Genomic DNA, 22,568 nt, shown 5'->3' with positions numbered 1-22,568 from the left:
TGACAACTTGGTGCAAAAAAAAAAGTTTGTAATATTCCCGCAACTTGTGGCAAAATATAAAATATTCCATGGACTCAACATGCCTCTCAGTAAATAGCTTGGGGTGTCTACTTTCCAAAATGGGGTCATTTTGGGGGGTTTTGTGCTATTTTGGCATTTTATGGCCTTCGAAACTGTGATAGGTAGTGAGGAGTTAAATCAAAAATTTGCACCCTTAGAAATCCTGAAGGTGGTGATTGGTTTTCGGGGTGCCGTGCACGACTAGACTCCCAAAAAGTCCCACACATGTGGTATCCCCATACTCGGGAGAAGTAGCGGAATATATTTTGGGGTGCAATTCCACATATAACCATGGCATGTGTGAGCAATATATCATTTAGTGACAACTTTTTGTAAAAAAATTTTTTTTTTTTTTTTTTGTCATTATTCAATCCCTTAGGACAAAAAAAATAAATATTCAATGGGCTCAACATACCCATCAGCAATTTCCTTGGGGTGTCTACTTTCCAAAATGGGGTCATTTGGGGGGGATTTGTACTGCCCTGCCATTTTAGCACCTCAAGAAATGAGATCGGCAGTCATAAATTAAAAGCTGTGTAAATTCCAGAAAATGTACTCTAGTTTGTAGACGCTATAACTTTTGCGCAAACCAAAAAATATACGCTTATTGACATTTTTTTTACTAAAGACATGTGGCTGAATAAATTTTGCCCTCAATGTATGACTAAAATTTAGTTTATTCGATTTTTCTTATAACAAAAAGAAGAAAATATCGTTTTTTTTCAAAATTTTCGCTCTTTTTCCATTTATATCGCAAAAAAAAAAAATCGCAGAGGCAATCAAATACCATCAAAAGAAAGCTCTATTTGTGGGAAGAAAAGGACGCAAATTTCGTTTGGGTGCAATATTGCATGACCGCGCAATTACCAGTTAAAGCAGCGCAGTGCGAAATTGCAAAAAGACCTCTGGTCCTTAAGGTGTTTATTGGTCCGGAGCTGAAGTGGTTAAAGTACTTGATCGTTTTTTATAATTTGGGCTATATATATTAGCGACTGTAAATGCCCTTTCGCCTAATTTGCCTTTCAGAAAGAGATATCTACCTTCGAGATCTGTCATCCTATCTTCTAGCATAAATCTAACCGTGTTCACAAATCCAATTACCACCCCTTTTGCCCTCTTAATGGGTGAGTCCCCGTAATACCACGTTGGGAAGTCCTTTGAGAGGAGTTTTACATTTGTTTCCTGAGCAATGTGGGTCTCCTGTAGGAACACCAGCGTTGCTTTATATTGTTTGAGTTCTTCCAGGATTTTGTATCTCTTCATGGGAGAGTTCAACCCTTTGACGTTGTAAGATACTATATTTATTTCACTCATCTAAGTTTTTCCTCTCTCCAGGTTTCTCTTTCTAACCCTCAAAATCCTAGACTTTTTATAGGTCAGAGGATGATGATCCTTTATTATATAAATGACTTTACTAAAGACGGATAAAGCCAGTCCTGACCAGGTGTCCTCCCTCTCCCTCCCTCCCCCCTCCCCCCTCCCACCCCCCGGCCAACTCCAGGCCTGAGAATCTCCTGTGGGGTTTCCACCCCCTCCCACCTAAGACTCTCCCACCTTGGGGTGGGACTCTGACCGTGCCCCACCACCCACCGCTGCCTCCCTTTTAGCAAGGGCTCGTGGTGGATCCCGGGTGTTAGGGGTAAACTCCTATTACTTTACAACAAATACCATAGACCCCCCTTCCCCGCCCCCTCCTCTTCCCCCATCACCCCCCACCGCCCGCCTTCTATTTATACTGTGTTTTCTTCTCTTTTGCCTCCTCTCCATCCCCCTTTCTTCCTCCATCTTATCCCAAAAGTCAGTTCTGCACTCATGTCGTAGATATTCCTTCGATCTCAGTTGTTGGTTCTTCTTCCTCCCATCCTGGAATGGAGGGGGTCCGTAGATCCAACTGAGTGCAGAATTCATGGAGTTCTTCCGGGAACCTTAATCACCTTGATCTTCCATCCTTAGTAGCTATTAGGCACGCAAAGAACCCCCAATTATATTTAATGTTCCGTGCCCCGCATTTGTTCCAGGAGGGGTTTTAGTAGATGTCTTCTAGCTAGTGTTTCTGGTGCCAAATCAGTGAAAATTTGGAGCTCCGCCCCTCCATATGTCAATGGTGGTCCTCCCCGCATTTTTGCCCATATTGTAGCTTTTTTTTGGGGACATGGATGATAATATATGCATCCCCCCCCCATATATTAATTACGGGCTGTATGGATGTATTAATTATGAGCAGCTGCTCTTTTTTTCCCCTCCTCCCCTTTTTTCTCTATATCAGCTTGGTAACTAAATTGGCAATGCATGCCTTATGTTATTTTTGGTGCGACTTGCACCACATTGGTTTGTTCACATGCCTGCAGACTCCTATCTCCCTGCCTTGCTCCTGGGTCCCTGGAGGTCTATTGGGATCTGTGTTTCTACCCCTCTGCTCCTTCATCCCCTCTCATGTTTGGGTAGGTACGTTTTGGCAACCCGTGGGCATCAGCATGCGTTTATGTGTTTTAACACCATAGCTGGTGTTTTCTATCTTGTTTTTTTGTGTTTTTATTGATTGCTTATGTATTTAAAAAATTGTTTTAATTGTTTACTTATTTGTATATGTATATATTTTGTAGCGCGAATCGCTCCTGAAGAAGCGCTAAACTAGCGAGGAACATGTCGAGCTATCTTGCTAACTAAAAATACGGACCCACATACCTGACACCACTCTCTGGGACTCTGAATATTTTTCTACTACTGGAGACCAAACCAATGGCTTTGTATTGTTAACTATTGTATTATATACTTTACTGGAGAATATCAGTGGTCAGGCAATATGGGTCAAGCAACACTATGTTTTATTCAAATAATTGCTGTACCTATGTGACTGTTATATGTGTATGACATTTTTGATAATTAAATAATAAAATATTTCTAATTCTTTTTAGATTGAATACTCATGTGCCGTATAAAGTCCACCCAATATTAGTATTTTTTCCTTATGTAACCCATATCGGGATGTTGGCACATTAATACTGGTGTGTTCGTAGTGTCACCCTACGATACATACTATCTCCTCTAGACACTTCCTCATTCTCATATTGTAGCTTTGTCTTCATAGAATTGAAATCTAATAATAATGTCTCTTGACTTTTCTTCTGGAATATTTTTAGGTTTTTACTCTTTCAATCCTAAGAGCTTCTTCAGGACATTTATTTAAGAGGGGGTTGAAAATTTTGCGCATGATTTTTCTCATGTTCTGGCCTCTCTTTTCCGGTACTGCACGCATAAGCAGGTTTTGTCTGTGATTTTGATTTTCTTGGTCCTCCATTTTGTATAAAATTTTCCTCTGTTCAAGTTGCATTGCTTTCACAGTTCCATTTAATTTTTGTATTTTCTGTGCTTGATTGTCGGATCTTCCTTCAATCTCCTCTACTCGTTTCAGTAGATGTCCCATATCCGCACGTAGTGAAGATATTTCAGATCTTATAACATTCTCCAATCTTCAGAAAATTTCAGTCATCTCCGCTTTGGTTGGGATTTGATCTATTGCAACTTTTCCTCCCACTGCACCTTTCTCCATTTCCCTCCCAATGCTTATTTCACCTTTGGGATGATCCTGGAGTTCTCCTTGTCTTTTCCCGGTTACTTCTAATTTCTCTTGATCTGCACTTAATTGTTTTCCTGTTTTGGAAGTTTTAGGGCTTGTGGCCTTGGACATGTATTGTTTGATCGAAGAGGTGTTTAGCTTCCCGTTTGATGTTTTATGTTCACTCCCCCTTGTTGTTCTTCCTGTCATGCTATTTTTTTCATATTTATTTGTGTTTTTTCGTTTGCCCAGTTTTATGCTCCCCCTTTTTTTCCCCTTCCTCTGTCTATCTATCCCTCGCTTCACTTATATAATATAACTGGGCAATGTAAGATTTAAAAGCCTTCCCACCCCACTCTCATTCACTTCACGGTGCTCACAAGTCCATGGATATTACGGGGATCTTGATAGTGCTAATGTTTCTCTGTTTATACTGTTTGTACTGTTAATACTGTTTGTAAACAGGGTTTCAGCTTATTTCCAGGTAATGACACCCATGCGATTATTCAAATCGCATGGCTTACCACTCACAATATAAGTTTACCATTAGGTACCGTGCTAACAAATGATAACAGAGCTAACACTCCACTTGAACGTGGGCGTTCTGCACCTCCACTGTATATGGTTGTCAAAGGCAAGTCTGCTTTATATTTAAATTAGCTGGCGGGTATAGAATATTGGGCCAGAGTTTTAATAGTCAGTTGTATAATATTTTCCTTGTCGCAGTTCAGGTTACTATTACAAATGCAGTTATTGCGATGACTCTCAAGTTTTAGTTGGTAAGGTTCACCTCACTGCTCATTCTGGGATTTCCCAAAAGTGCTGGATCAAAAGTACACAGTAGCCTCTCGCTCACCGCAGCGACACTGACTTTAGGGAAGCTCTCCTCTGCACGCTGTTTAGGCACGCTTGTACAAACAAACAAAAAAAAATAATAATAATATGTCCTGTGTGGCAGCACGCAGGTAAAATCACCTGGTTGTATTCAGGATGGGAAATATGTGTGTCCTAGATTCAGGCTTTATGCAGACTTTTACAATTAGAGGGGAAGAGTTAATGAGCCCAGCTGAAGTAAGTGGGCTCATTAAGACCTCTACAAAAACCACAGCATGCATAGGGAGATGCTCCATCCTGGAACCAGTTTTGTGTGTATAGACTGGGGAGTCTGAGATCTGTTCTGTGCGGTGAGTTAACGCCTGTGTGGCAAACCCCTACAATAGAGACAGGGACTGGGGCAGCACAAGGCTGCACCCAGTTGTTAGACAGGGAGTCTACGTGTGTAGTTAGAGGTCAAGCTGACCAGGATTTATTTTCTTGTTTTATTTTGTTTGGCTGTTATATGTATCACTGCATGTAGCCTAAATAAACCGGACCTTTTGTTTTTTGCACCTACACCGCTGTCTGCTGTGCCTGACTTTGTGTTGTGAACCCATCCAGGGGGTCACACACACCCGCTACCGAGCGAACCCCCTCACACCTGATACTCAGTTGTACATTCTCTGCATGGCCACATCGCCATCGCCTTTCAAATTTATAGTGGAATTGCCGGTATAGGTGTAACAGTGCCTTTAATGAGATATATGGATATAAGCCCCTTCGCATGACAAAAGAGAAATGTCGCTTGTGGACTCACTGCACGCAGTGACCTTTCTTTACCCTTTTGTTTATCCCAGTAATATACGTATTAATAAGTATTATGGGAAGTCTCCTCCCCGTGCTGAATGCTGATGAGTAGGTATATGTCGCCTAATTCAGCAATCCGCTGCACATGGGTCTCATGAAGAGGGATCAATAAAAAAAAAAAAGGATTTGTATTGCCTCTTCAGTAGTAAAACATTTTTTAGACAGTGGCTGTATAATGGGTAACACTGATGGGCTTCAGGACAGATACACTGAACTGCATGACAGGTACACTGATGGGCTGCACAACAGGTTGTGATGGACTGCATGACAGGTACTACTGGGCTACATGACAGGTACTGCTGGGCTGCACGTCAGGTACTAATGGGCTGCATGTCAAGTACTAATGGGCTGCATGTCAGGTACTAATGGGCTACTAATGGGCTGCATGACAGGTACTGCTGGGGGTTTCATGACAGGAACTGCTGGGCTGCACAACAGGTACTCTGATAAGCTGCACAACAGGTACTCTGATGGGCTGCAGACAGGTACTCAGGTACTCTGATGGGCTGAAGATACAGTTGATACTCAGGTACTCAAATTGAATAATGGAGACAGGTACTTGGGTATTCGCATTGGCTGCAGATAGGTACTCCGGTACTCTGATGGGCTGGAGATAGGTACTTAGGTAATCTTATGGGCTGAAGACAGGTACTTTGGTACTCTGATGGGCTGAAGATAGGTACTCAGGTACTTTGATAGGCTTGCGGACAGGTACTTTGATGGGCTTATGCCCCGTACACACGACCGGACTTTTCAACATCCAAAGTCTGACGGAATGATTCCGGCAGACTATTCGATCGTGTGTGGGCTGCAACGGACTTTTGATTCGCAAAAGTCTGACAGACTTTAGAAATGGAACATGCTTCAAATTCTTCCGACAGAACTCTGCCGGACCCAGTTCCTACCGAGAAATTCGCTCGTGTGTATGCTATTCCGACGGACTAAAACCGACGCTAGTGCAGCTATTGGCTACTGGCTATGAACTTCCTTATTCGAGTAGAGTCGTACGTCATCACGTTCGAATCCGTCGGAGTTTGGTGTGATTGTGTGTGGCCAAGTCCGCTCATTCGGAAAGTCCGTCAGAACTCTGCCGGAACTCCGTCAGAACTCCTTCGAAAGTCTGTCGGACATAAGTCTGGTCGTGTGTACGCGGCTTTACAGATAGGTCATCTTTATTACTGGGGCAATCTGGGCCCAGTACTGTACACTGTAATCAGTAACTTACTGTTCCTATGATCTCCTCCTCACCTCGTCAATCTGCAATATACCGGGTGGGAATCGGTAATACATTTTTAAAAATTGCAATTTATTTTCTCATATTAAACTCCAGGCTAATCTTAATTGTCAAAATGATAGGAAATGTTTCTTTATAAATCCAAAAGTTTTCAGTTATACTTCAGTTATACTAGGGAATGTCTGTTTTAGTCATAAAAATATTCGTTGTACTTGACATTGATAACAATTTTTTACTGAATTGTCTGTTTGTTATAAAATCACATGGCAGACATTCAATTTCCATATGACTAAGATGACCTAATATTTTTTTTATGAGGGAGGAGCTTCAAAGGGCCTTGGTAAATATATTTTTCCAAAAAAGCTGCGCTATAATGATTCAAACCAATGTGTAAAACAAATGAATAAATAAATAAAAAAAAAATTGAAATCCAAAAATACAGACAAAGGAATTTATATATAAATGTTCAAATATTAGTCCATTTCCCAGTCAACAGTAATTCTGCTTATCATCTCCACCGTGTTTTATCACACCGCACCAATGGAAAGAAGTGTCATCAGAGTTGCAGAGAAAGGCTTTCCACCACCAACAATACTGACGCTTACCAGCTATACTGATCCCATCTCAGAGATCAAATGTCGCCACTATTAAATCACTCCCTCTGAACATGGACTGCATGGAGGATGTATCTCTTTAAGCGCTCTGTTCAAGTGGATGGTATGTTCCTACGGCCACACCGCTCATTGCCCAGCACATGCATAAACAAGAGGAATTGCCATAGTGTGATATAGTCGAAAATTTTAATAGCATAAAAAGACTTGCACTTACATGAAATATAAAAAGGATTAGTTTCCAATGAAAAGATTTGCCGGCCGGCTTCATACAACGCTGCCCGTCGCTTCCGGGTTCAGCATAGATCGCGGTGACATCAGCACGCCGCTCCTCCCTAAGCCGTTTCGTTAGAGATAATGTCTTCCAAGGGCACGGGCAGCGTACTGACTCACTGCCATAAATAGAACTACATACAATTAGTTCCGCCCCACTCTGAGCTTCTGATGGCCATGTTTGATAAGGGCGAACTTCCCCATTGCGTGGGTGGATGTTATGTCACTCCCACAGCCTGTAAACAACTACAGTGTGAAGGATCTCTTCCAGAATCCTTCCCTGCCTATCTAAAAAGGCTATATTGAATCTAAAAAGGCCAATTTTGAATCTGGGCAAATATTCCCTCATACTGAACAAGCTACTATACATATGTAATAACTCGGCAGTCAACATATTCAGTAATGAGATAATGAGAGAGGTATCAAATTCACATATGAGGCGAGCCAAGATAAGATACATTTTCTTGATTTAACGATCAATAAGAGTGGTAACACACTTAAGACCGTTTCTTTCTTCAAAAAGACGGATAGGAATGCGTTTATACCTAGGGGGAGTTGCCATCATGATGTATAGTTGGACTCAGTTCCAAAGAGTCAATTTCTTTTTTTTTTTTTTTTTAAATCAATAATTTTTATTGATGTTCAACAATGTTTACATGTAATGAAGCAAGATACATGGATAATTAGTATGCAAGAACAAAACAGAAAGAAAAAAATAAAAAAATAAAATAAAAACAAATAAGACATATCATTAAATACGCATTGGTACACACAGTATGCTTTCCACAGCAGTTTCAAGAACATTCATATGCAGATCAGTACAATATGATTCTCCAACCTAAGGCTGGTAAAGTAATCAAGGTCTTACTCTACGAGTGAGGTTTAAAGCTCTTGCACCAGGTTTCCCAAGTTTTATCAAATTTGCGGCAATTTAGGTTGTTGATGGCTAGGAGGCGTTCAAATGTGTGGTATCTATTAACTAAGGTGTGTACGTCAGAAACATTAATGGCTTGGGTGTTTTTCCAATGTTGTAGGATGAGATTCCTAGTAGCCAGTAGGATATGGGTAACAACTGGTCTGCCTCCCGGGGGGAAATTATTGATACCTATGTGCAGTAAAGCCAGGGCAGGATTGGGGGATGTTAGAATACCTGTGAGGGATGAGAGAAGGCGGAATACATTATTCCACAAGCTAGTTAGGCTGGGGCATTCCCATAACATATGTAGTAGATTGCCAGTTTGACCACAATTTCTCCAACACAGTGGTGATGAACCTGGAAAGAAAGTGGCGATTCTAACTGGTGTATAATGCCATCTATTGAGAATTTTTAGGGTCATTTCCCAATGTGAAACACAGTGAGAAGCCTGGTGAATAGACTGGAAAGCTTGAGACCATTGTTCGTTAGTGAAATTGGTGGATAAATCTCTCTCCCAGCGTTTAAGGTTCGGTGTTTTATGGAAAGATGTTTTATCCTGGAAGAGATTATAGAAGAGATTGATGCCTTTAATAGAGTGTTGGGCAGTAGAGTAGAAATGCCATACTTTAGGGGGTAGGAATAACTCAGGGAGTGGATGTGTCCTCAAATAGTGGGAGATGCGGAGACAGGAGAACCATAATGTGGTCGGAAGCTTAAATTCCTTCATAATGCTGTCAGCAGATTTTGGTTGGCCATTGGCAAACAGTGTTGACATGGAAATGGCTCCTCCCGCCTTCAACTGTACCGTCGAAAGCAGGGGGAGTTTTGCCTCCAGTATTTCAATGGGGAAATCATAAGGAACAATTTGCGAGGCAGTACAGTCAAGTTGGAGGAGGAGTCTCCATGCTTGAAGAGAGACTTGCACCGAAGGCAACATGTGTCCCAAAGGCCAGTGTTCCCACATATCACTCAGTAGAAATAGGCGGACGTCAGTAGTCTGCAGTAGTGCTTTTTCTAGGTCTACCCATAACGGTTGGTCTACTGGGAGAAACCAATGGCGGAGTTGGTCGAGTCTAGTGGCCCATAGGTAATCTAATAAGTCCGGGTATCCCATTCCCCCAACTCTTTTGTGCGGATGGAGGTTGGGACGAGAACATCTAGCTCTCCTACCTCCCCAGGTGAATTTCCATAATGTTGTGGACATTTCACGAATAAAGCGCAACGGAATTGGGATAGGCAATGAACGAAATAAGTAAAGGATCTGTGGTAATATGGCCATCTTAAAGGCTGCTATTTTGCCTAACCAGGACAGTTCCTTTTTTGCTATCTCATTGAGTTGGTGGGATATTTTGGTTATAAGAGGACCAAAATTTGCCGCAGCTAATGTGGAGGTGGTATTGGTTATATTAATGCCTAAGTATTTAATGGAACCCTTACTCCAAGTGTATGGTAGAGTGTTTTGGAGAGTAAGTTTTGTAGAGTGAGACACCCCTAGGTCTAAGACTAGAGATTTAGTAAAGTTCACTTTGTAGTATGATATTTCCCCAAAAGTGGATAACACCTTATGAGCCTGAGGGAGAGAGGTGCCTGGGTCCGTCAACATAAGTATAACATCATCGGCAAATAAGTTGATGACATGTTTTTGATGTCCCAACGTAAACCCTGTAATATGAGAGTGTGCTCGAATAGTTTCTGCTAGAGGTTCCATCATAAGATTGAAGATTGTAGGAGACAAAGGGCAGCCTTGGCGTGTGCCGTTAGAAATATTAAATGGCTTGGATAATATGCCCGAGGAGTATACCTGTGCTGACGGACATGAATATAGAGCCATTATCGCAGTCACTATGGGGCCTCGGAAGCCAAAAGTAGTCAATACCGCTTCCATATATTTCCAGTGAACACGGTCGAACGCCTTCTCTGCATCTATTGAAAGAAGCAGAGAAGGCGTTCTAGATTTAACAGCATGATGGACAATATCTATAATACGACGTGTAGCGTCAGAGGTTTGCCTCCCCCTCACAAAACCCATCTGGTCGCGCTTAACAATATGTGGAATTATGTGCATCAAACGTTTGGCTAATAATTTAGCATAGATTTTTATATCTGAGTTGAGTAACGATATGGGTCTAAAATTGGCGGGTGTATTGGGGTCTTTACCGGGTTTGGGAAGGGTCACAATATGAGCTCTCAGCATCTCAGGAGGAAAGTGTGATCCATGTTTTGCTTTTTCGAAGGTTTCTAACATGTATGGGGCTATAGTCTCCTTGAAGACCTTGTAATATTCATTGCTAAACCCATCTGGGCCCGGGGATTTACCATTAGGAGTGGACATTATAATTTGGGAAATTTCCCGAATCGAGAATGGATCATTAAGCAAGGATAATTGATCTTCCGTCAACGAAGGGAGGTTAATCCGTGCAAGGAAATTAGTGATATCTGACATCATGGGTTGGGGAACTGTGGTATCTTTATGTAAGTTGTATAAGGATTCATAGTAGTCAGCAAATTGGTTCGCAATTTCTTGTGGGTTGGTAATTTTGTACTGCTTGGTAGGGTGTAGGATATGCGCAATTCTAGTTTTTACACGAGCCTGTTTAATTCTATTAGCCAAGTATTTCCCTGCTCTATTGGCATTTGCATAAGTGTGAAGTTGCAATCTCCGTAGATGTTTATCATATTGGTGTGTTAGCAATTCCCTCAAAGTTTCCCTAATCTTGGATATTTCTGTAGCCAGAGATGGCGACAGAGACTGTTTGTTTTGAGCTTCCATTTTGTGAAGAGTATCCAATGCGTGTTTTAATTTTTGTGTATGTTTCTTTTTTTCCCTGGCTCCCAATTGGATTAGAATGCCCCTCATGTATGCTTTATGAGCATTCCAGAGTGTAAAAGGGTTTGTATCAGGAGAATTGTTTATTTGAAAAAATTCTGTGAGGTGCTGAGAGATCACTGGAAGTAGTGTTGGTTCCTGAATAGTTCTAACATTACAGCGCCAGATGGGGGAGGAGGGGGGGACACCCTGTTCTTGAATAGACATTGTAATGACTGCATGGTCAGACCAAGTGATATCATGTATTCGAGCATCTGATATGCGTTGTAATAACCATTTGTCCGTCAAAAAAAGGTCTATGCGTGAGTACGAACAATGTCTCTTAGAGAAAAAGGAGTAATTTTTTTCATTTGCATGTAAACACCTCCAGGTGTCGAACAATTCATAGGTATGTAGAAGAGGTTGTAGAACGATAGGTCTTTTGAGAACGGTAGATGTAGTGTCGAGGTTAGGATCGGCAATTAGATTGAAGTCCCCACCAATAATGACCTGGCCGTACAGCATTGAGTGAGTCTTTTTGAATACTTTCTTTATAAAGCGAGTCTGATGTGAATTCGGTGCATAAAGAGTCACAATGGTATATGGCTGGGAGTTGATATCACCGGTGACGATGAGGTATCTCCCCCCGTCATCTATGAAGGACTCCTTCAATTGAAATGTGATAGTGTTCCTTATTGCTAATAATACTCCACCTTTTTTGCCATTCGGGTTACAAGCCAAGAAAACATGCGGATAGTCTCTATGACTGCAAGCAGGGGTTTTGTGTGTTTGAAAATGGGTTTCCTGCACGCAAAGTATGTCAGCCTTATGTGTGTTTGCTTCTTTCCATAAGGAGAATCTTTTGGCAGGGTGGTTAAGCCCCCGAGCATTCAGTGACATGCAGTTAATGGTCATTTATACCGAAAAGGTGGATGCAAATGAGAGGCAATGCGGTGTTATCTACTATACCATGCGTAGTCCGTTGGAGACAGGCTTCTGTGGAAAACTCGAGAGACGTCAGGAAATCATACAGGTGAAGGCAAGGTCGACTGCTGTATGTAAAAAACAAGAGATAAAAACAAGACAGAACAAGAAAAAAAGAACGTAAAGTCATCATAAAAATGGGATCTCAAACTGATCCACGTGCAGTCGTAGCTGCTAACTGATGAACGGGGGTGAAAGGAGACTCAAAAGGCTCCTAGTCGCCGGAGAGAATGAATGACTTCAGAAATAAGCTTATGAGCTGCCACCGGTGTGTTTCTTGCTATGGCGTTTGTGGGACACCACTTGCCATTCTGCTGGAATAGACCTGGGGTCTTGGGTAGGAGGTAGTCGTGTATGTTGTTCAGGCAAAATCCCCCATTCCCTGAGCATAGCTATACCTTCATCCAGTGTTATGATGGTTTTTGAAACACCGTTGTGTGTCACAATCAAAGAGGCAGGGTACTTCCACTTGTGGAGAATTTTGTGGTTCCTCAGGGCTTTAGTTATAGTAGCCAGATTGCGCCGTCTTTCCAGTGTGTGTCTAGATAAGTCAGGCAATAATTGCATGTCAGCATATTGTGATGGCAGAGTAGCAGCACTGCGTGCAGTGTGGAGAATGCGTTCTTTAACTTGGAAGAAGTGAATCCTCATTAGTATGTCCCGTGGGGTGCCTTCAGGGAGATAAGAAGGCTTAGGGATCCTATGGATTCTATCAATTATCAGGTCTTGTACAGACAGATCAGGTATCAATGTGGAGAATAGTGTTTGGGCATACTGTAGAAGTTGAGATGGAGAGATTGATTCAGGGACACCCCTCAATTTCAAATTGTTCCTTCTAGATCTGTCCTCAAGGTCTGCGACCTTGTCCTTGAGCCATGCGATTTCTTCCCCATGGGCCCTATGCGCTTCCACCATGACATTGTGAGAGGCTGCATGTTCTTCCAATTGCTGTTCTGTTCTATCCACCCTGCAACCCACAGCTTGCACTTCAGAGCGACATTGGTTAATTGCCTGCACCATATCAGTATGCAAAGCTGATCTAAGAGAAAGCAGCATCTCCTTCAGCACAGTATCTGACACAGGCCTGTCCTCTGTAGGAAACTCTGCTATGGGGTCCGGCAGTCGTGAGGCCTGTGGTGTATGAGTGCCTTGCTGTCCGCTTACCTCCATGTCCAGGCTTGGAGCTGGGGAGCTCATCCGCGGCTTGGACTTAACCGGACTCCGGGTGGTAGGGCTGGAGGAGCCTGAAGTGGAGCTGCTGTGCCCTCCGGGCCGTGTAGCAGCCGCTACCTGTCCTTCCTGGTCCGTGTGGCGCCTTGCGGCCTGGTGCGGATGGTGTGGCAGTTTCGCGCCGCCGCCATCTTGTGGCAGATCGCGCGGCCTGTTCATGAAGAAAGCTTGTAATTTCTGGGGTTGCGGCGTAGTTTTCCTTCGCCGGGACATCCCCTCGGTGTTAAGGCACTACGATCGCTGCTGGTCGGTGTGGATGGTTGCCGGTGCGCTCCGTACACAGCGAATCTCTCCGGTGGACGAGCGGAGCTGTAGACTCAGGCGTCCATCACAGCGCTCGGTCGGCCACGCCCCCCCCCCAAAGAGTCAATTTCTGAGAATGAGGCGAAACTGCACCGATGTGGCCGATTATAAGCTACAGGCAGATATAATAAAGAAAAGGTTAATAGAGAAGGGATATGAGGTTGAGCCTTTAAATCAGATAATGCAACAAATAGGATAAATCGATCGCTCTATTCTATTAAACGAAGGCCCCAATAATAATAAGAAAAGGAGGGAGAGACCGGTCATACCCTTTATTACTACATTCTCTACTCAACATTATCTTATCAAAAAACTGCTCCAAAAGCATTGGCACCGGTTGGGTAACGACAGGATTATTAAAACCTTCCTACCAGTTAAACCACAGGTGGTCTTTAGGGGAGTACCTTCGCTTCGAGATAAAATAGCGCCGAATGTGGTGGACCCGCCCACTAAAAAGATATATTTTTTCCAAAATATTTCAGGATATCATCAGTGTCGTAAATGTCCAATTTGCCCACTGAATAAGAACAGGCAGAGAAAAAGTACATCTAGGGAACATAAAATTGAACCGTTCATTACGTGTAGTTCCACAGGAGTTGTATACCTTTTACAATGCCCCTGTGGGTTTCCATATATAGGTAGGACTATGCGCACCATGCAGGTGCGCTTAGGGGAACATATAACCATTATACGAAATGGATTTAGATTTCATTCGGTGTCAAAACACTATGCTATCCATCATAATCGTAACCCGGTTAATACACTGTTCTTGGGAATAGATAAGTACAGTGCTCACTGGAGGGGAAGCTCTCTGGTGAGGGAATTATCCAAGTTGGAGATGACTTGGATACATAGGGTACGTTGCTATACCCCGTATGGCCTTAATGTGGAGGTAGATGTTAACGCTTTTATCGATAATAGCTAGATGGTATGTGATGAGATGAAATATTGTGAACCCACTGTGAGTTTCTGTAAGACCGGGTAACGTTAATTGACTAAGGGGGTAGGGTTACTGGTTTCTTCCACATCCTATTCTCCATTTTCATTTCTCTTTATCTGTTAATTTTATACAATTTTTGTATTGCACATTTTTGGGGGTATGGAGTGCCCCATCATCATCAAAACAAATAAACATTTTTTGGTGCTATTTGTGAGGTAAATTTGGGTGGAGATTCTCATAAGCAGCCCAATTAGAAAATAAGATCCAAAAATTTTTTTCATTACATCATGTGAGATCTTTTGGAAGTAAACATGGTATATATACATATCATGTGAGATCTTCGGAGATATGTACAACATTGGCTGGTAGTCCTATAGATCCAAATAACAATATATTAAAAAATGTTTTCCTTTTTACATTTTTCTTCTAAATTTTTTTTCTATTTTTTCTATTTTTTCTATTCTTTATATAATATATATATTTCTTTTTTATATATTATATATATATATATTTTTTTTCTATATTTCATTTTTTTAATCTAGTTTTCCCCCTTTTTAAATACTAACTGATATTGGATATGTTGACTGCCGAGTTATTACATATGTATAGTAGCTTGTTCAGTATGAGGGAATATTTGCCCAGATTCAATATGGCCTTTTTAGATTCAATATGGCCTTTTTAGATAGGCAGGAAAGGATTCCGGAAGAGATCCTTCACACTGTAGTTGTTTACAGGCTGTGGGAGTGACATAACATCCGCCCACGCAATGGGGAAGTTCGCGCTTATCAAACATGGCCATCAGAAGCTCAGAGTGGGGCGGAACTAACTGTATGTAGTGCTATTTATGGCAGTGAGTCAGTACGCCGCCCATGCCCCTGGAAGACGTTATCTCTAACAAAACGGCGTAGGGAGGAGCGGCGTGCTGACGTCACCGCGATCTATGCTGAACCCGGAAACGACGGGCAGCGTTGTATGAAGCCGGCCGGCAAATCTTTTCATTGGAAACAAATCCTTTTTATATTTCATGTAAGTGCAAGTCTTTTTATGCTATTAAAATTTTCGACTATATCACACTATGGCGATTCCTCTGGTTTATGCATGTGCTGGGCAATGAGCGGTGTGGCCGTAGGAACATACCATCCACTTGAACAGAGCGCTTGAAGAGATACATCCTCCATGCAGTCCATGTTCAGAGGGAGTGATTTAATAGTGGCGACATTTGATCTCTGAGATGGGATCAGTATAGCTGGTAAGCGTTGGTATTGTTGGTGGTGGAAAGCCTTTCTCTGCAACTCTGATGACACTTCTTTCCATTGGTGCGGTGTGATAAAACACAGTGGAGATGATAAGCAGAATTACTGTTGACTGGGAAATGGACTAATATTAGAACATTTATATATAGATTCCTTTGTCTGTATTTTTGGATTTCAATTTTTTTTAATTTATTTATTCATTTGTTTTATACATTGGTTTGAATCATTATAACGCAGCTTTTTTGGAAAAATTGGTATTTGTAATTGTGGGTATCTCACTTTTAAGTTGTTGCTGCCTTTATTGTACTTATTATATATATTCACTAATTTTTGTCACATATTTTTTTCGCTTTTAAAAAAATTACTTTTCAGTATCTGTATTTAGGAATAGCGCTCTATTATATGGGTTTTACTTGGTAAATATATCTTATAAAACTGGAAATACAGGTATATTGGTAAATAATTTTCACATTAAAATCACATTAGTAGAAAATTTTACTATTTATTCTACATGGCAGCATATACTGGATGTTTTTCAATTACTTACTGGACATTTTCCTATTGTCATTTTAATCAGAATGACTTTCTCCTTACTTGTACTCTATTGCTTTTTCTTCTAATCATGTATTGCTTTCTACTTTTAAATAAATGGTTTCAGGCTCATTTTGCAAATAAACTATTCAGGCTCTCACTATGCATATGTCTTCATTTTAAAAGGCATATGTTTTAATAATGTTTACATTTTCAATTCTTTCAGTGGAATAATGGCTTCCATTAAAATGTTTCACGACTCATGACTGAGCTTTAGAAAGTACAAATATACAGAATAAAACGTAAGCAGTAAGTTCAAGTAAAACTAGCAAGGTATATTGCCAAAAAATTTACCTAGTTAATGTTTATGAAGTATGATTTATATATACACGTCTGTCTTCAAAAATATAGGAATAATTCACAAACTTCCAGAAACCTGAAAACACTTAGTTATTTAATAACTGAGCTTTACTTTATGATGTAGCTTAATGCCTATTATAATATTTCCTTTTAAAACAATTTCTAGTGTTGCAATTCCCAGTTCAAAATAGAAAATTACATTACTTTATTAAATGTAAACCCACATGTAAACAGTGACTTACATGAATTGTATTTCTTGATTAGATGAAATGACATAACCAGCTATTAAAATATATTTCCTTGGCTGTTACAGAGTATTAGTAAAGTTTTTATACAATGATATCTTTATTCGAGTGTATTTAAACTCACACACACTTAAAATAAATATGATGTTGCACATGTTATTGTAGTGTCAAGATATTGACATTGCTATTTTTTTTATTTCTTGGTTTAATTTTTTAATCATATCTGGTGATTATAGCAGCAATGTATACACAGGCACTTCCTTTCTTATTTGGCTATGCTTACTTAGTTCATCTCTAGCATTTCCTCACACTCACAAATTGGAATACATTTTGAGGATTGTTTTACTCAATATTGAATTTCGTGCACAGTATACATATGACATAAAATACTTTTTTTTATTATATCTTCTAAATAATATAGTTGTGATAAAAGTTCAAAGACTTTTAAAACGTAACTTTAGCAGATGATCGCCTCCCCCAAAGTCCTCCTTGGGTGTATAAAAAAAATGAAAAAAACATATAAATAAAATTATTCTGGCAATTTTCAGGTCAGTCCTGTGATATCAGGGGTCCTTTGATGGTGGCGATGATTTCCAGTCCTTCCCCTTGGACTGAGTGGTGCTCACATAAAATATAAGCCCCACTCAGTTTAGAAGAACATTTTTTCATTTTCTATGTTTTACTGTATTTTCTCACTTATTTTTTAATTATATTTCCTCCCTGTGATATGTGAGAAAGTTGGTTAATTTTTATCCTGTACAAAAAAGGCCAAGGATAAATCCCCAAAATACCCTGGTATCTGTGGTACCTAATACTAACTTATAAGTGTCCCCACAGTGGAGGCACATGCATTCTGATGGATAGGTGAGAGTAGATGGATTGAAGGGGAGCCACCCCATCTTAAAGGTATAGGGGCACACTGAACATCCAGCATATAGCACAATGGCTGCAAAGGTGTCAGTGCATTGCCTAACCAAAAAAACACAGTGGTATAAAAAATACGTCACTTGCTCCCATCTATAGCTGGCTATCACAGTAGTATTCTTTATTTATACAGCAAATGTAACTAAGGGTACAACAAAGGCTTAAATGGCTTCAAACTTACATAAAAAATTATCTATACCCACAAGAAAAATCTATATCATAAAGCTGAGCTTCTAAAAGATTGCAAATATTCTTGAGAATGTTTTCTGGGTCTTTTATATTAACTTGTCCTTTAAAAAACGTGTTCTCTTAATCATTTAAATTAAATCATGATTAATACGTCAATAGACAATTATAGTGTAGTCAGTAAAAATGATGCTATATTAGTTATATTACACTTTTAATTGAGATGTTCAACATAAATAAATACGTCTGGTGTTTATTTCACATGGTTAGCAATGTTTGATTAATTATTCACTTTAATGTTGCAAAGTAGACAGAAATTAGCATTTTATGTTAATGGATTGCATTAGAAACATCACAGATATTTTCAACAGACTGTCAATCAATGCAATAAATGTAATAAATATATTCAAACATTTGTATAAGTTTAGTTATCTTGCGTAATACTTTTTCTGTACACTGTAGGCCAGATGTATAATGAAACTGATGGGGTATTTGTAATAATGGTAAAACAATTGTTCATATGTGCTAGCTTACATAAAGTTCTAATTGTGAAAAAAGGATGAATTTCCTTTCCACACAATGTTTCATCAATAGTCGGTTAGTAAGGAACATTCAGTAGCTCTAAGTTGGCCACGATACTTTCATCTTCTCTAGGTTCCTAGACTGGGAAACGTATATAGAAATGACCACAAGCAAACTGAATGGCAAGGTGAATTAATTGTCAAAAAGCACAGTAAGTGAAACTGCAATTGTCAAAGCAATGTTTCAAAGTAGAAGAAACAATATGCAACAGAATCAATGCTAAATACTAAGCGATTAGACTTCTGAGAACATCACAGCTATCAATAATTACAGTATATACAGGGTTGCTGCACAAAGGGAGATGGACTAATACGAGGCAGGACAATGTACATAACCGAAACTGGGGTAATGGGCACTGGTTAATGCTGAATAAAATGTATTTGGAAAACAACACTACAGTATGCAGAAGTAACAAAGCCAGAACAGAAATACACTGCAAAAACATGAGTGGGCAAACAGTATGCTGACACATTTGACTAAAAGGAAGAGAGGAATAGGAAGTCTTCTGACAGCCAGTTTCAGGTGGTGACTAATAAGAAGCATAATAACAGTAAGATGAAAACCACTGATAGAGAGATATCCTAGGGCTACACAGGAGATTTTTAATCCTAGAGATTTAAAACTCCTGTGCTACTGCAGGAGATTTATGTGTGATCCAATTAGTCTCATGGAACAAATCTTATGGGATATAGTTGAATGGAAAAATTACTCAAGAATCTCCTAAATGAGTGATATATAAACAATTAATCTCCTACTAATCACTAATAATTTCTGCTATGAACTGAAATTGTGGAATTGTGTGATTGTGGAAAATTGATTGTTCAATTGCTATACTATAAAATCTCTTATGTAGCAGGTCACATTAAAAGTAATGTGAATGAAACAACAACAAGATTAGAAATATGTATAAAATGTGCAGCGCTATAGTGCTCAATATATTACTATGTGCAATTAATGAAAAAAAATATTATTTATAACAAATTTCAAACAAACTGCATTGAATCAGTGCAATTCAAAAAGAAAAGTGTCCATGCAAATTGAAGAGACAGCCTTCATATTTAATCCACAAAATAGTGTTTATTACTCTTTTGCACTCATTACTGGTTCTCGAATAGCATAACAATTTACCTGGGGACCTGGATCAAATCTGGAAAGGAGTCCATTGCAGAGTGATTAATTGCTTTATCATTAATATAAAGCTTTATGTAAAATTAGTGAAAATCTCCCATAATACGTTGCAAGTTTTGGGACAAAGTAACTCCTGATATCCTAATTTTTGGTATGGTGTGGGAACGGAACTTGGGGGATATTCTCACTGTCGGCATGGATCCCATTTTGTCCCTGTGATAATAAAGCCGAGCCCAGCTCCATCTTAAACGTTTCCCTGCTTTAGCGGTAAGGGCCTGGTTAAGTTCAGTATGGGCCTCATCTAATTTATCTGTAGAGACAGACTGAGGGTCACGCTAGTGTCGTCTACTCAGGGACAGAAATTCTCACTCCAATCTGTTTATTTCTGCATGTCTAGCTCGGTGAGTTTGCAAAAATAGTCACAAATAGCCCTTTCAATTTCAAGGACCCTAATGGGATAACTAAGGATGGATTCATTGAGCTTCCAGCATCCATTGACTTTCGGGGCAAGAGAGCTGAATCACCAAGAACACAGAGGAATGGTCCCACCAGACAGAATCCCTGATAAAGGACTTGGTAGCCAAGGGTATATGGGATGCTGAAGTTGGCGGGCACGTAGTTTGAATAAATAAAAAAGGTGATCAGTGCAAACTATATACCATATATTACTACAAAGATGGAATATCCTTGTTTGATATGTATTCTACCTCATAGATAAAGTGCAATAAATCAATAATTATACCAATACTAATGGTGAATCCTAAAGCAATTAGCTGCTGTGCAAACTGCTACTGTGCAAACTACGCAAATAAATTATTTGCTGTGCATGCAATTATTTAGCTGCTGTGCAAACTGCTACTGTACAAACGACGCAAATAAATTATTTGCTGTGCATGCAATTATTTAGCTGCTGTGCAAACTTCTACTGGGCAAACTACGCAAATAAATTATTTTCAAAAAATGCACAACACATTACCATAAATTCATGAAATGAATAAAATAGCTGCTGCTGTGCAGAAAATTAAATGAAACAATTAATCTAGTGCAAAAATCGTGAAAATCATCATCAGGTGCTAAATATTAAATAATAATTGAACGAACACTAAATAGTGCAAAATGGTGCAAGATTGTCATAAAGTGCGAGTATCAAATGATCCTTTGTGTACACCTTTAAGTGTGTAGGGGTACCAATACAGTGCTATTTATATTGAGTAGTGATACTCATAAAAGTTCATCCATAAACAGTAAACGTGCAAATTAGTGCAAAAAGTGCTGATGTGCAGCAATGTGACAGGCAAACTCTTCAGGTGACATCCACTGTGTACTCTTCGTGTGCTCCACTCAGTGCTCTGTATGCACTTACCTCTAAATGGGTAAGAAATGGCACTCAGATATTTCTAATGATGAGCCCTCCTGAGTGTGGTAACTAGGGATGATGTCCTTAAGAGTGCTGTATTGCAATAATGGCTCACGGGTAGTTAGTTCGCACCTGTTCATCCATGGCAAATGAAAGCGAGGAATAAGCAGGAAGATCCCATAGCGTAATATGTCTCAAATAGGTTTATTTGTGTTTAAAAAATGGCTACTTACATCAATGCTGAAAACGACAGGCAGATCAAATAATGTGCGGTGTTTCAAACGTCTCTATGTGTCACTTCCGGTTGCTCCTTAATCCAGTAACTTCCCTATGCATTACATCACAGGTCATGACTTCATCAGGGGGATGTGGTTTGGCTGAGCAGGAAGATGGCCACGTAATTGGAGAGCCCCCGCCATTACCAATCTACCATCGCAGATCCACACCTTAATATGGGGACAGCTTCCCGACACTCATCAACCTCTAGATCCCGCTCCCCCCGCAAACAAACTGGAGGGGTCAGTCAAAATATCCCCGAGATGTTCCAGACACAGCAAAGCAATATGGCGCCTTCCTTCCACAGATTACCACAGACCTCAGCTCCACAACCAACAGGGCCCCCTCCTATGCCTTAGACAATGGCACCAACAATATCTGGAGACACTGATAACCCTCCTCAGCCATACCTTAACATTCATGACCTGAGGACCATTGCCGCCGGCATTAAAAATATCCTGTCGGCCGCCATTGCACAACTAAGGATAGACATACACACGCTGAATGACAGGGTACATAAAGTGGAACAAGTAACGGCACAAGATGATCTGCTAGGAAGATTGACACCCACACCCTACAACTGAGAGAAGTTCAGCGCCACATCGAGGACCTCGATAACAGGGGCTGTTGCCATAATCTCAGGATTAAAGGTATGCCGGAAACCATGGACTCTGAACATCTCTCTCTCGCAGTAACTGGCCTATTCAATGGTCTACTGAACAGGCCACCTCAGACCCAGATTGATATGAAAAGAATCCAGAGGGCTTTACATCTTAAAGGCAGAGAGACAGATCCCCTAGGGATATCATTTGCTGCATCATGGACTATAAACTTAAAGAGAAAATTCTAAGGCAGGGCGAGAAGTTGGCTGTAGTTACAACATGAAGGAACGAACATCCAGATTTTTCAGGACCTATCCAGCATCACCCTACAACATCGCAGGACCCTGATACCATTACTAGAGTGGAAATTCCCCTTTTGTCTTTTGGCCACCCACCAGGGCCGCACAGCCTTGCTAAAAGTACCGGAGGATTTATGTCCATTTTGTGACACCCTGGGTCTCCCCTTTGTGGAAGTTCCTAACTGGTATGCAGAATTTCGCTATTCAACTGCAAGGAGACAAACACCAC

The sequence above is a fragment of the Lithobates pipiens genome, unplaced genomic scaffold (assembly GCF_037356315.1).
Source record: "Lithobates pipiens isolate NorthernLeopardFrog02 unplaced genomic scaffold, aLitPip1_a1.2 Scaffold_19, whole genome shotgun sequence".
NCBI classification, from domain to species: Eukaryota; Metazoa; Chordata; class Amphibia; order Anura; family Ranidae; genus Lithobates; species Lithobates pipiens.
This window is presented reverse-complemented; position numbering follows the sequence as displayed.